A 13,506-nucleotide genomic window follows, 5' to 3' on the forward strand; every position below is an offset into this window, starting at 1 on the left:
TTTGGTTCTTATGGAATCAAACTAAATGGAAGATGAATTGACATGAATATTTGGTAGGAAGATAATTAGTACAAAATAAAAGTCAAAGATAGTATCTTGGTAGGTGAAATTTAGGCAAACCATAAAATGGTTTCATATTCTTAACCTTGAAATTTTTGACACATAGTGATGTCATGGATGACATCAATAGGATGAATTTATTCCTACAAATAGGTGGCTCTTAATTCATTTTCAAATCATCCTCTCACTTGCCTTCTCACCTTCTACGATATTTGTTGTTCTCTCTCTTGTAGTATTTCACTTGTATTCTCTGTAGAGTGAAATAAATATTGGTGCACTTGTTCTTTGGTGGACATAGGACCATTTTGATTCAAACCACGTTAAATATTGTTGTTCTTCCTTGTTCTTTAGTTTCATGTTTCCGCTAACAATTGGTATCAGAGCCAAGGTTCTATCTATGTATGCTTGTGATTGCAACACAGTCTGAACTTCCACATCAGAAAAGAATTACTTTGTTTTTCTGTAGTTCCAAATACATTGTAGTTAGAAAAGGAAGAACAAGTAAAGATGAGTTCCATGAAATTTGAAATTGATAGATTTAGTGGGCGCAACAATTTCAATATCTGGAAAATCCAGATGATGGCGTCACTGCGGAGGGAAGGTTCAATCCATGCTATTGACGAAAAGTATACCGATAAGATATCGAATTCCGAAAAGGAAAAGGATAGAAGAAGATGCATGGAGTGCAATCCAACCTTCCCTTGCACCTAACGTACTTTGTGAAGTGAGTACAAGTACCGAAGAGACGGCCAAAGAGTTATGGGAAAAGCTGGAAGGGCTTTACCAGGACTAGTCACTGACAACAAGGATGTTGTTACAACGGCGTCTTCATACATTTAAGATGGATTTGGTTACTTTGTTGCAAGACCATCTAGACGCGTTCAATAAACTTGTGATGGACTTACAAACTACTGGAATTAAAAAGGACGAGGAAACGCTTGCATATTCTTTGCTATTTTTATTGACTTCAAAATATCGTGATATTGAGAATTCAATGATGTATAGCAAACAACCTATCAAACTCGAGCAAGTGCGGCAAGCACTTAACTTTTATGATATGCGAATGCTTTTTGAAGGAGACAAAAGTGACGAAGCTAGTGGACTCTTTCTAAGAGCTTTGTACTATCCAATAGGGAAGGAGCAAATTGAATTATAGATCAAAGTCACATGTGAACAAAAAAGATGCGGAGTGTTGGGGCTGTTAAAAGAAGGGGCACTTTGAACGAGATTGTCCTATGTTGAAGTCCACAGAAATGGTGAGTGCATCCATTGTTGAGCAAGTACATGATAATGATGATGATTATGTACTAACAAAATCATGCAATAGTGGAGTCTATGACAACAAATGGGTCTTCGACTCTGGCTATACTCTGCATATGACATTCCGAAAAGATTGGTTCAGCAGCTATGAAACAAGCAGAGGAACTATATTAATGGGCAACAATGCAACTTGTAAAATAGTTAGCATTGGTTCAATTCATGTTCGCTGTCATGATGGAATCGTGAGGACTATTACAGAAGTCCGTTATGTTTCTGGTCTGAAGAAGAATCTGATCTCCCTGGGTACTTTGGATAAACAAGTCTATAAATACATGAGTGACGGAGGATTTGTGAAAGTGACTAATGGATCTTTAGTCATATTGAAGGCCAAGCTGGAGGATGGCCTTTACAGACTTGCGGGAAGTACCATTATTAGCTCAGTAAATGCATCTATAATGCAATTATCTAATGATGACAAGGCAAAATTATGGCACATGATACTAGGCCATATGAGCGCATGAATATTGGAGATGTTGAGTAACCGCAACCTTTTGAATGGTGAGAAGATCAGAACACTTGAATTTTGTGAAAACAACGTCTTAGGGAAGCAGAAAAAGGTCAGCTTTAGCACTGGCAAGCACAAGAATGGAGGGGTGCTAGACTAGATCTATTCAGATTTATGGGGTCCCTCTAAGCTTCCATCGAAGGGAGGAAAGAGGTATCTTCTCACATTCATTGATGATTTTTCACGAAAGATTTGGGTGCATCTCCTGAAGGAAAAAAGTAATGATTTTGAAGCATTTAAAGAGTGGAAGATTTTGGTTGAAAATTAAATTGAGAGAAAAATCAAGTATCTTCGCACAGACAATGGCTTGGAGTTTTGCAATGAAGAGTTTAATGATTTCTGCAAGGTTCATGGGATCGCAAGACATATGATGGCCAGGCACACATCATAGCAGAATGGAGTTGCCAAAAGAATGAACAGAACTCTTCCTGAGAAGGCTCGTTGTATGCTCTTAAAAGCCAAGATGTCCAGAGTATTTTGGTCTGAAGCAGTTCATACTGCTTCTCATATTGTCAATCGATCTCCAGCATCAGCGATTGACTTTAAGACTCCGAATGAGGTCTAGTCAGGTGAACCCTCTAACTATTCATCCTTGCGAATATTTGGGTGTCCAGCTTATTATCATGTTAATGAAGGAAAACTTGAACCAAGGGCTAAAAAGGCCATATTTGTAGGGTATGTAGATGGAGTAAAAGGGTACAAACTATGGTTTTTGTCTTTACTCAAATTTTTAGTTAGTAGAGATGTTACCTTTGATGAATCCTCTATTGTTGATCCTCTTAAATTTTTTGTGGAGTTATCAAGAAATGAGAACGATCAGGTGGAGCTACTGGTGGAGCTTACTAAGGAACGGGATCAAGAGACTGAAATTGATTAGTCAAATGATGCAGATCTTGAAGAACTTGCTTCTAATGAGCCATACACAATTGCGAAGGGAAGGGACAAAAGACAGATACAGAAATCGGAACGTCTTATAGAGCAAGAAAATCTTATTGCACCTGTGTTCGTAGATGTAGAAGAAGAGATTAAGGATCTCAATCCCTCTTCGTATGTTGAAGCAACTTCTTGCAAAGATGCTGCACAATGGCAGTTAGTCATGATGGAAGAGATGGAGTCTCTTCAAAAAAAATGAGACATGGGTCTTAGTTAAAAGGCTAAGGGGGATGAGGACAATTGGATGCAAATTGGTCTAAAGAAAGAAAGAAGGTATTCCAAAAGTGAAAGATGCTAGATTCAAGGCGAGATCGGTTGCAAAGGGTTTCAGTCAGAAGGAGGGAATTGACTACAATGATATCTTCTCTCCAGTAGTGAAACATAGCTCCATTTGCGTGCTATTAGCATTGGTTGCACAATTTGATTTAGATCTTCAACAACTTGATGTCAAAACTACTTTCTTACATGGTGATCTAGAAGAGATAATCTATATGTATCAGCCTGAAGGTTTCATAGCTGAAGGAAAAGAAGACCATGTATGCCAACTGAAGAAGTCTTTGTATGGTTTGAAGCAATCCTCTAGACAGTGGTTCAAAAGATTTGATGCATTTATGACTACACATGGATTTTTTGAGGAGTGCATTTGATAGCTGTGCGTATCACAAGAAGATGTCTGGTAATTCTATGATTTATCTATTGTTGTATGTTGATGATATGCTTATTGCTGCTAACAACATCATAGATATAAATATTTTAAAGAAACTGTTGATCAAGGAATTTGATATGAAGGATTTGGGAGTTGCAAAGAAAATCCTTGGAATGGAGATTTCAAGAGAAAATGGTGTTGTACATCTTTCTCAGAAGAGATACATCAAAAAAGTTCTTGAAAGATTCAATATGCATATGAGAAAGCCTGTAAGTACACTGTTAGCTTCTCATATCAAGCTTTCAGAGTTACAAAAGCCTTAGTCTATGGATGAGGTGGAGAATATGTCCAAGGTTCCTTATGCGAGGGCAGTTGGTAGAATAGTGTATGCTATGGTGTGCACACGTCCAGATATTTCTCAATATGTAAGTGTGGTAAGCAGGTACATGGAAAATCCAGGAAAAAGGCACTGGGAAGCTCTCAAGTGGATATTGAGATATCTCAAAGGAGCTCTTGATGTTGGCCTAACCTTTCGTAAAAGTGAAGGTATTTCAATTCTCGGTTATGTAGATTCTGACTATGCAGGGGATCTTGATCGAAAGAGGTCCACTACTAGATACATCTTTACTCTCGTTGGCAGTGCCGTTAGTTGGAAATCGATTTTACAGTCTATTGTCGCTTTGTCTACAATTGAGGCAGAATATATGGCAGCAACGGAGGCAGTGAAAGCTATTTGGTTGAAAGGTTTGGTGGCAGAATTGAGTTCGGTTCAGTCTGAACCGATTCTAAGATGTGATAGTCAAAGTGCTATTCATTTGATTAAAAATAAAAGATTTCATGAGCGCACCAAACACATTGATGTCAGATTTCATTTTATTCGAGATGTCGTAGAAGAGGGAGCTATCAATGTTGAGAAGGTTATCACAGAGGATAACATTGCAGACATGTTGACCAAAATAGTCTCGCTTGCCAAGTTTGCACACTACAAGGACTTGACGGGAGTATGCATCAAGTGATACAACTCTGGGGGAACAACTGCTAAGTGGAGCTAGTATGTTCAACAAAGGTTTGATTCTTCTTGTTTCTTACAACGGGATTGCTCTGTAAGCCTATAAGTTTTGGCCGGAGTTGTTTATACGCATGCACGGAACACAAACCAAGGTGGAGATTGAAAGATTTGGTTTGGTTCTTATGGAATCAAACTAATGGAAGATGAATTAACATGAATATTTGGTAGGAAGATAATTAGTACAAAATAAAAGTCAAATATAGTATCTTGGTAGGTGAAATTTAGGCAAACCATAAAATGGTTTCATATTCTTAACCTTGACATTTTTGACACATAGTGATGTCATGAATGACATCAATAGGATGACTTTATTCCTATAGATAGGTGGCTCTTACTTCGTTTTCAAGTCATCCTGTCACTTGCCTTCTCACCTTATAAGGCATTTGTTTTTCTCTTTCTTGTAGTATTTCACTTGTTTTCTTTATAGAGTGAAATAAATATTGGTGCAGTTGTTCTTTGGTGGACGGAGGATCATTTTGATTCGAATCACGTTAAATATTTTTGTCCTTCCTTGTTCTTTAATTCCACGTTTCCGCTAACAAAATACAATATTTTGATAGACTGTATTATTATTGTCCTTGAATCATATAGTTAGTCAAAGGTGCAGAGTGCACAATTTTCGCGAATATCCTGACCAGTCTCGTTATGAGGCTTACGTGTTGAGGAACTTCTCCACTGTATCTGCAGACAAGGCAACGATTTCAAGTACTAGCTAGTCCTTGGTGTGACCATGTTTCTTGGCTAGTTATTCTAGATATGGTGTGGTTTTTTGTTTTCTGGATATTTTTCAACTGTTCATACACAATAAAATACTTACTTCAGTACTTCACCTTTGAGTCAGTTCACAAAGATGTTCTGTTCAGTTGAAATGTAGCCATGTTGACGGATTTTTAGAGTTAATTTTTCATAGTCATTCAACTAATGTACTTAGAAAGTCACTTTTCTTTGTTTTACAATAGAAAAGTCACCTCTACTATTCTCATTTCCCTACAAACATTTTCCTCCAACATACATATCGATTTCTTAATCATATTGTATATTTCTTGATTCTACATCGTTATGAGCTAATTTTAGAGTGATGAGAAAATTGCGGAATAGTTGCTAAGGTAGCTCCAGCGTTAACAATGTAAACATTCTCAAGTAAGAGTTCTTAGAGGAGTGGTTCTTAAAGTAACCATTCATTTTCCATAACTCTTTGTCATCGCAGATCGAGTTGAAAATTCCTGGTGGTATTGAGTTCACTTTGATATTATCTACTCCCCATTCAAGTGACATAATCTGCGATTCAATTATTTGATGTATTAGTTATGTTGCCATAACATAGAAGAGAAAATGGAAGGCAAAGATACTATTTAGGTGAAATAACAATATTTAAGTGAAATGAAAATGGTTGAGCGACTTTTTGAGATAAAAACTGTTAGCTGAGTGATCATTTGAGAAATTAATCATTGGGAAATTCAAGATCGGAGTTGATGCTTCACTTGAATTTATGGAAGGAAAAGGTTGCAATACATAAAAGTGAGGGACTAAGGGAGTAATACCTATAGAAGTATTTTATAATCTCTTAGCTTTATAATAAGCATCATTATTGGAAGGCAGGCAATAAACTATGCAAAAGTGAATTGAAAATTCAAGAAGTCAAGTTATAATAACAAAAATAGGATTTAATTATTTCATGAGTCATGATCAGTACTTCATGTGATTATCAATAATCAAACAAGCTGACAGTTTTAATAATGAAAAAACTGGAATCCAATGCATACTACCACAACAAAAGAGACATTTAGTGGCAATATATTATTCTTTTAGCGGCAATATTTATGGCTGTCAAACTATTAGTCTCTCGTGCTAGCTTTAGATTCCATTTTTTCATCATTAAAATTAAGGCTTAGTACTTATTTCAAACTAATTCAGATTCTTGTCACATAGAAGAAGGTAGTGATCCTCCACACCACTAGGAATTTTTTTTTTCAAGGTTCGAACCCAAGACTTCTGGTTACTTTTGTTGAAAATATAAAGGCATATAAGTAGGCTCTTCATAAATCTCACAAGACATAGAGAGAAGAGAAGAGAGAGATAGACTACTTATATTAGCTATTGCATAATACCACAAGTGTTTTTCTATGGAGCCATGGAAAGACCTAATAGGAAAAGTAGTGATGGTGACCGGGTCCTCCTCCGGAATTGGGCTAGAGTTTTGTCTCGACTCGGCAAAAACCGTTTGCAGGATCATTGCTTCCACTCGTCGTGTTGACAGTCTGAAAACTCTCCTGCAACCAGACTAAAAATTCAGAGGGCCTGGCTCGGTGTGCAATCGCTGTCCAGCTTGATATCACTGCTGATAGTGCTACTATTGAGGCTGTTGTATAAAGAGCTTGGGATGCCTTCGGACGTATCAATGTCTTGATTAACAACGCAGGCCTAAGAGGTAATCTAAAAATTTATTAATTTATTACAAAGTTCATTCTAACTTCTTTTTTGGTTGTATTTAATATATTTACGTAGGTAATGTGTACAATTCACTGGATTTTCCAGAAGAGGAATGGGAACATACCTATAAGACGAATCTAAGAGGGGCATGGTTGGTGTCAAAATATGTGTGTAGACATATGCGTGATTCTAAACAGGGTGGAAGCTCTGTTATTAATATCCCTTCAATTTCTGGTTTAAATAGAGTACTAATATCCGGGGGTCTTGCTTATGCTTCTTCGAAGATGGCTCTTGACATGGTCACTAAGGTAGCTCTAGCTAGAGATGTTCCATTGTTTTCTTCGATGTTATGTTAAGTTAATAATTCAAGTAATTGAATGGCAAATGATGGCCCTTGAGTTGGAAGTAGACAATTTCAGAGTGAACTCAATATCACCACGAATTTTCAAATTCGAGATAACAAAGACTCTTATGGAAAAAGAATGGTTCAATAATGTTACTGTAAGGACCATTCCTCTAAGAACTCTTGGAACGACATATCCGGCTTTAACATCAACCGTTGGGTACTTAATCCATGATTCTTCAGAATATATATCGGGCAATGTATTCACTGTTGATGCTGGAACAACCTTAACAGGTGTTCCAATTTTCTCATCACTCTAAATTAGCTCGTAAGATATGAAAACATTGAATTTGTCGACATGTATTTCTTTTTTACAATTCTCAAAGCAAATGTATCTTAAGGCTGTTAACATAAGTTCCATATTGGTTGAGGGAAATATGGGTCATAGTGTCTCTTTACATGATTTCAGACAATTCTCTCATTTATGAGTTATATATTGGAGTTGACTTAGATCCAATGTTCTCTTCACACATGATGTAATGAAGAAATTCTCAGTAGATACTCATAGATATATTCCAATTAGGCATAATACATAAATGTGCCCTTTAACTTGGCTTCATTATGTTTATGTCCTTCAACTTTGGATATGCACAAGTAGACACTCAAACTATTGTATAAAGTTGAACAAGTAAATACATGAGTCCTATATGACACAATACACGCAGGACACCATGTAGAACAAAAAATGACATCTAGGATTCCACGTAGGACAAAAAATGACTATTCTTATCTTCCACTCTTCACTGTTAACACCATACTTCTCATGGAAATATACTCATCATCGTCACCACTCCAACAGTAGTTCCCTTGAGCACGATGAAGTGTATATGCCAAGGCTAATAAATATTCAGATTACCATTAATGCCTGCATTGTTAACCAAGGCATCAATGTGTCCGAACGTGTCCCAAGCTAACTTTACAGCAGCTGCAATAGTAGCACCATCAGCAGTGATGTCGAGCTTGTCGGCGAGTGCACACTGGGCCAGACCGTCCAAATTATTAATCTCGTGGCATAAGGATGTCAGCCTGTCAACACGACGGGCTGCAGCAATGATCCTGCATCCGACTTTCACCAAGTTAAGACAGAATTCTAGCCGATGACGCCCCTGTCACCATCACTACTTTGTAGGAAATATGGAAGGAAAAATAATATCTTTAGAAAATGCTCAAGTTTATTATAGCATACTTAAGGACACTTGAGATGATTACAATCATCAACTACATCACTATTTATACTACTCAAAATAGAAAACAAAAATTCTTTCACAAATAACTAAATACATGTATCACAATTTACTAGATACATATATTATGAAATTCTAAAGAGACTTCTTGAAAAACTAAGAGACAATTTCGGAATACTAATTATTGATGCATTAATTGCAACACTCCCCCTTAATGCATTTGCTTGATAACTCCAATGCATTCTCGAAGATAGCAAAATTTTTCTCTAGGAAATGCTTTGGTTAAGATGTAAGCAAGTTGTTCTCGTGTCTGACAATAATGCAACTGAATTTTGCCTTTCTCTTGTGCTTCTCGGATAAAATGATACTTGATGGAAATATGCTTTGATCTTTCATGGCTGACTGGATTCTTGGAAATTGCAATTGTTGATTTGTTATCACAATACAGAACAATCCTTTTTTTTTTGTTTTTCACTAATGTCTTCAAATATTTTCCTAAGCCAAATAGCTTGAGAAGTAGCCTTGGATGTTGAAACATATTTTTCTTCGGCAATAGCTTGAGAAGTAGCCTTGGATGTTGAAATATATTCTGCTTCGGCAGTGGATTGAGCAACAACACTTTGCTTTTTCGATAACCAAGAACAAATACTTGATCCAAATAAGAAAGCATAACCAGAAGTACTCTTCATGTCATCTATACTTCCAGCCCAATCACTATCAGAATAACTAATAAAGTTCAAATCCCCACCAAATTTGTACATTATCCCATAATCCATTGTTCCTTGCAAGTAGCGTAGAACACGCTTTGAAGCTCCAAAATGCACTTGACTTGGTTCTTGCATGAATCTGGATAATAAACTAGCAGCAAATTATCTGGCCTTGTTGAAGTAAGATATAGCAAACTTCCAATCAAACTCCTATAAAGTGAGCTATTAACTTTCTTTTCTCCATCATATTTTCTAAACTTCTCATTTGGTGCTAATGGTATGTCCACAGACCTGCAATCCATCATTTTGAATTTTTGAAGAATACATTTAGTGTAACGATCCAAAAAAAAAGAGAAAAATAAATCAAATAAATAGGTACTTAAGGTGATTTAATTATTAATTAAAATTCTGAAATTTTAAGGGCATAATGGTCCTTTCATGTAATAATTAAAATAAACCAGATTTCTATTAATTTAATTTAAATTCTATTTGACTAAGTCTTGAATTTAGTCTCCTAATCCTAATATTTCTCTCTCTCACGCTTCTTAACTCTCTCTCTCACGTTCTCCATCTTTCTCACGTTATTCTGCGAAGGACAACAAAAACCAAAGAATACATCAACACACTTGAAGAACTCACATGAAATTTTATTTTAAAAAAAAACAACCAAAAACATTAATGCGAAGAGAAGTTGTTCGTTGAGTGGTGTTGACGTTGAGGTAACTTGGACTGATTTTTGGAGGGAGTTTTGGGCAGAAAATTCTTCGTTTGAACATCAATAAAGGTATGGGTTTCTCTCATGGAATTCTTTCTCCAAGAGTACTTTCTTTCGAACGTTTCTTAAACTCTTGAAACTAAGGTTGTTCCCCTTCGTATGTCATTGTCCTTAGCTCCCTAACGAATTTGTAGGATGGGTATGTTGTGCTGCTAGATTTTTGCATGAATGATGTGTTTAAATTATATACGAATGTGTTTATATGCGGGAAATAACGATAATGATCATCAAAATATGATCGGAAAAGTTAATGTATATGCGTGTATAGGGCAGTGTTTTAGTCACTGTTTTGGGGGTTTATAAGTTGTGTATTTATTGTGTATTTTATGTGTGTAATGGGTGTACAATGTGATGTTCATTATGATGATGTATAGTGAATTGAATAACCATCTTTTAGCCAATTAAACTTATGAACAATTTGACTAAAAGTGAGTTGAATAATGACAAGAAATTTAGATATTTGAGTAATCTATGAAAAGGTTGAAATATGGGTTTTTAAAAAGAATATTAAATAAGTGAGGTCAATGGGAATTGAACCCAAGACCTCACAGGTTAAGATGACTGGAAAAAAAAAAGAACGCGTTAAGGGGGATTCGAACTGGGGTTGGAGGCCAGTGAAATTCAAAAAAAAATGAAAGGAAGCGAGGCTGGGGGGAATCGAACCCTTGGCCCTGTTACGCAAGAAAATAAAAGAAAATGGGGGCTGGGGAAGGGGATCGAACCCACGACGCCCAGTTCGCGAAAAAGGAAAGGAAAAGGGGGGCTGGGGGCGGGAATCGAACCCACGACCCCCAGTTTGCGAGATAAAAAAATAGAAACGCGAGGCGTGGGAATCGATTCCACGACCTCAAGGCAGAAGAGTAGGCAAAACTTAAAAAAAAATGAGGCTGTGGGGAATTCGATCCCACAACATCACTGCAGTCACCCCATTTAAATAAATTAAAGAAAGAGGGGCTGTGGGGGTTCGAACCCACCACCTCACAGCCTCCTCCTCAGCAAAATTAACTGAAAAATAAGGGGGTGTGGAGGTTCGAACCCACAAACTCCCTATTCAAGCGAATTTAATTCAAAAATAAAAAAAATGATTTAAATTAGAATTCTAATTAAAATAGAAAATTAATTCTTTCATGTAAATATTGAGATTTAAATTAGAATTCTAATTAAAGTAGAAAATTACTTCTTTCATGTAAATATTGAGATTTAAATTAGAATTCTAATTAAAATAGAAAATTACTCTTTCATGTAAATGATTGAGATTTAATTTAGAATTCTAATTAAAATAGAAAATTAATTTTGTCATGAAAGTGTTGAGATTCAATTTAGAGTTCTAATGTTATGAATATTAGAAATAAAATCAATGAAAAATATAAATGATATCCAAATGATTCAAGATTTGGGTTCCCGTGCCCAAACCTACGTATTTATACATAAGTCATACGTGAGTAAATATTCAAGAATAATACCATCTACTTAGATAAAAAATCAAGATCTTGGCATATATACAAAATACATAAGTCTTGTAATACATAATCTTAGGAAAGTAAGAATCACTTAACGAACTATAAATGAAGCCCCATGGCTTGTATGTATAGACATATAAGTTTAACATACGTTCAAAAATAAGTGAACCTAAGATTTACGTAATGAAATGAAGAAATGAACATTCACGTAATAAAAGGTGAGTAACTATGAAAAATAAAGGTGCTAATAATGAAGAATATGGTGACAATCATGATGTGAGGCTAATGTATATGATGAGAGCAATCTCAAATGAGCCTAAGTAAATGTTACCAATACGTACTCACCAAGGAGAGTGTAAGATGATGAAGAGACCAGTCTCTATGAACACTCTAATGAAAATATTGAGTTTAAAACACTTAATACTAATAATTAGATGAGAAATCATCTATTGAGCTATGATGTCCTCATACTAGAAGACAACTTCCATGATGTATGAGTTGAATGTAATGAAATTTTATACTGAGAATCGATAGGCTAGCTATGAGCGGTGATGCCTTCTTTCGGGAAGGGCGGAGGTTCACGTAACTTTTATGAGATGAGACTTTCCGGCTTGCCGGGTATGGGTCTCCATACATCTCCTAGTCTTTGAACCTATATGCCACTATAGGGATCTAGTGGGGTTAAATTCCCATATACTCTAGCATGTTATTGAGTCACTTTGGCCGAGGATTCCACCTCTTTTCGGTGTGGGGTAGACAGTGGATTTCATGATGCTCACATGATCTATGTCGGTTAAAGTTAATGTTCCCAATGAATGAATGAGGTCAGCCTCAAATGAATCATATAAAGAAATGAATGATACCGAAGGTGTTAGGATAGGATAATCAAGAGGTGAGCTAGATTCAGGTAATGACATTAGGTTATTCCTAGGTATAGTTGATGTTCACACTGGCCTATGAATGAACTGAAATGAGGTACGTATGAATGAGTGAAGCAGACTCTATGTTTGCTAAAGAATGCTCCCTAGTTGAGGTCCCATATGTTGAGCCCTCATTTTGGAAAGTCTTAAGGTCAAGTCCATGATAACAAGGTCTCATGGCATATGAATGAATAATATGAAAGAAGCTATGTGTCATATGTTATGTGCTATATGCAGACGTTATGTGTTGTGTGCAATTTAATAACTATAAAGGATGCATGTCACTCTCATGGCATAACTTTCCCAATCTCAATTTGGAAAGTCCAAGGACTTGACTTCCAAAAATCATGTTGTTAGGAAAGAGCTATTCTTTCTCATGCATGTCCCTGGTGTGTGCTTTCATATACCCATAATTAGTACAAGTGTGTACTAATTCCATACAAACATCTACTTTTAGGTGCAGGCACAGGTGGACGGTAGAGCTACAGGTTTGTTGTTGCAGCTATCCGGACGTCAGCATTCATCCGTAGTTTGGTAGGTTCTCATGCTTTCGAGGATGCTACTGTTTTACATTCTAGCGTAGTTTTAGAGTTGAGCTAGTGGAGCGTGTTCCACTAGCGTTTCTTTCCTGTTTTGGTTCAGACTTTGTATTGGTGCTATTTTGGCCGATATATAATTAATACTTAATGAATTATTTCTTTAAGTTGCTTATCTCTTAAATGTTTGATGGTTGATGATGAACGATTACGAAATATAAAGAATGTTTAGCAAGTATAATTAAAGAATAGAAAAAAAATTCAAATTTTCCGCTAAAAATTAACCTATGTAAAGTAAGAATGACGTAAGTAGGCTTGTTAGCGACCTCTGAGAGGTCAATGATGCCGGTCTCGTCTGGGGTCTAGATTCCAGTCGTGATAAAGTTGGTATCAGAGCGCTAGGTTAAATTCCGAGAATAATGAGTTCACATCAACCACATTGAGTAGTTTCTAAGTCATGGTAGTGAAGTGCACCAATATCCTTGATTAGAGACTGCATGATGCGTAGAAAAAAAATTTCCTTCTTCTAATCTTATCGTGCTTAAGCTAATGTTTGAA

The 13,506-nt window shown here is 36.2% G+C and overlaps 1 pseudogene; it reads left to right on the plus strand.

Moving 5' to 3' along the window:
• Window positions 1–6,656: 6,656 nt before the first annotated feature.
• Window positions 6,657–7,626, plus strand: LOC107006842 (annotated as a pseudogene).
• Window positions 7,627–13,506: the final 5,880 nt, after the last annotated feature.

This window comes from Solanum pennellii, chromosome 12 (assembly GCF_001406875.1).
Source record: "Solanum pennellii chromosome 12, SPENNV200".
In the NCBI taxonomy this organism is placed as follows: domain Eukaryota; kingdom Viridiplantae; phylum Streptophyta; class Magnoliopsida; order Solanales; family Solanaceae; genus Solanum; species Solanum pennellii.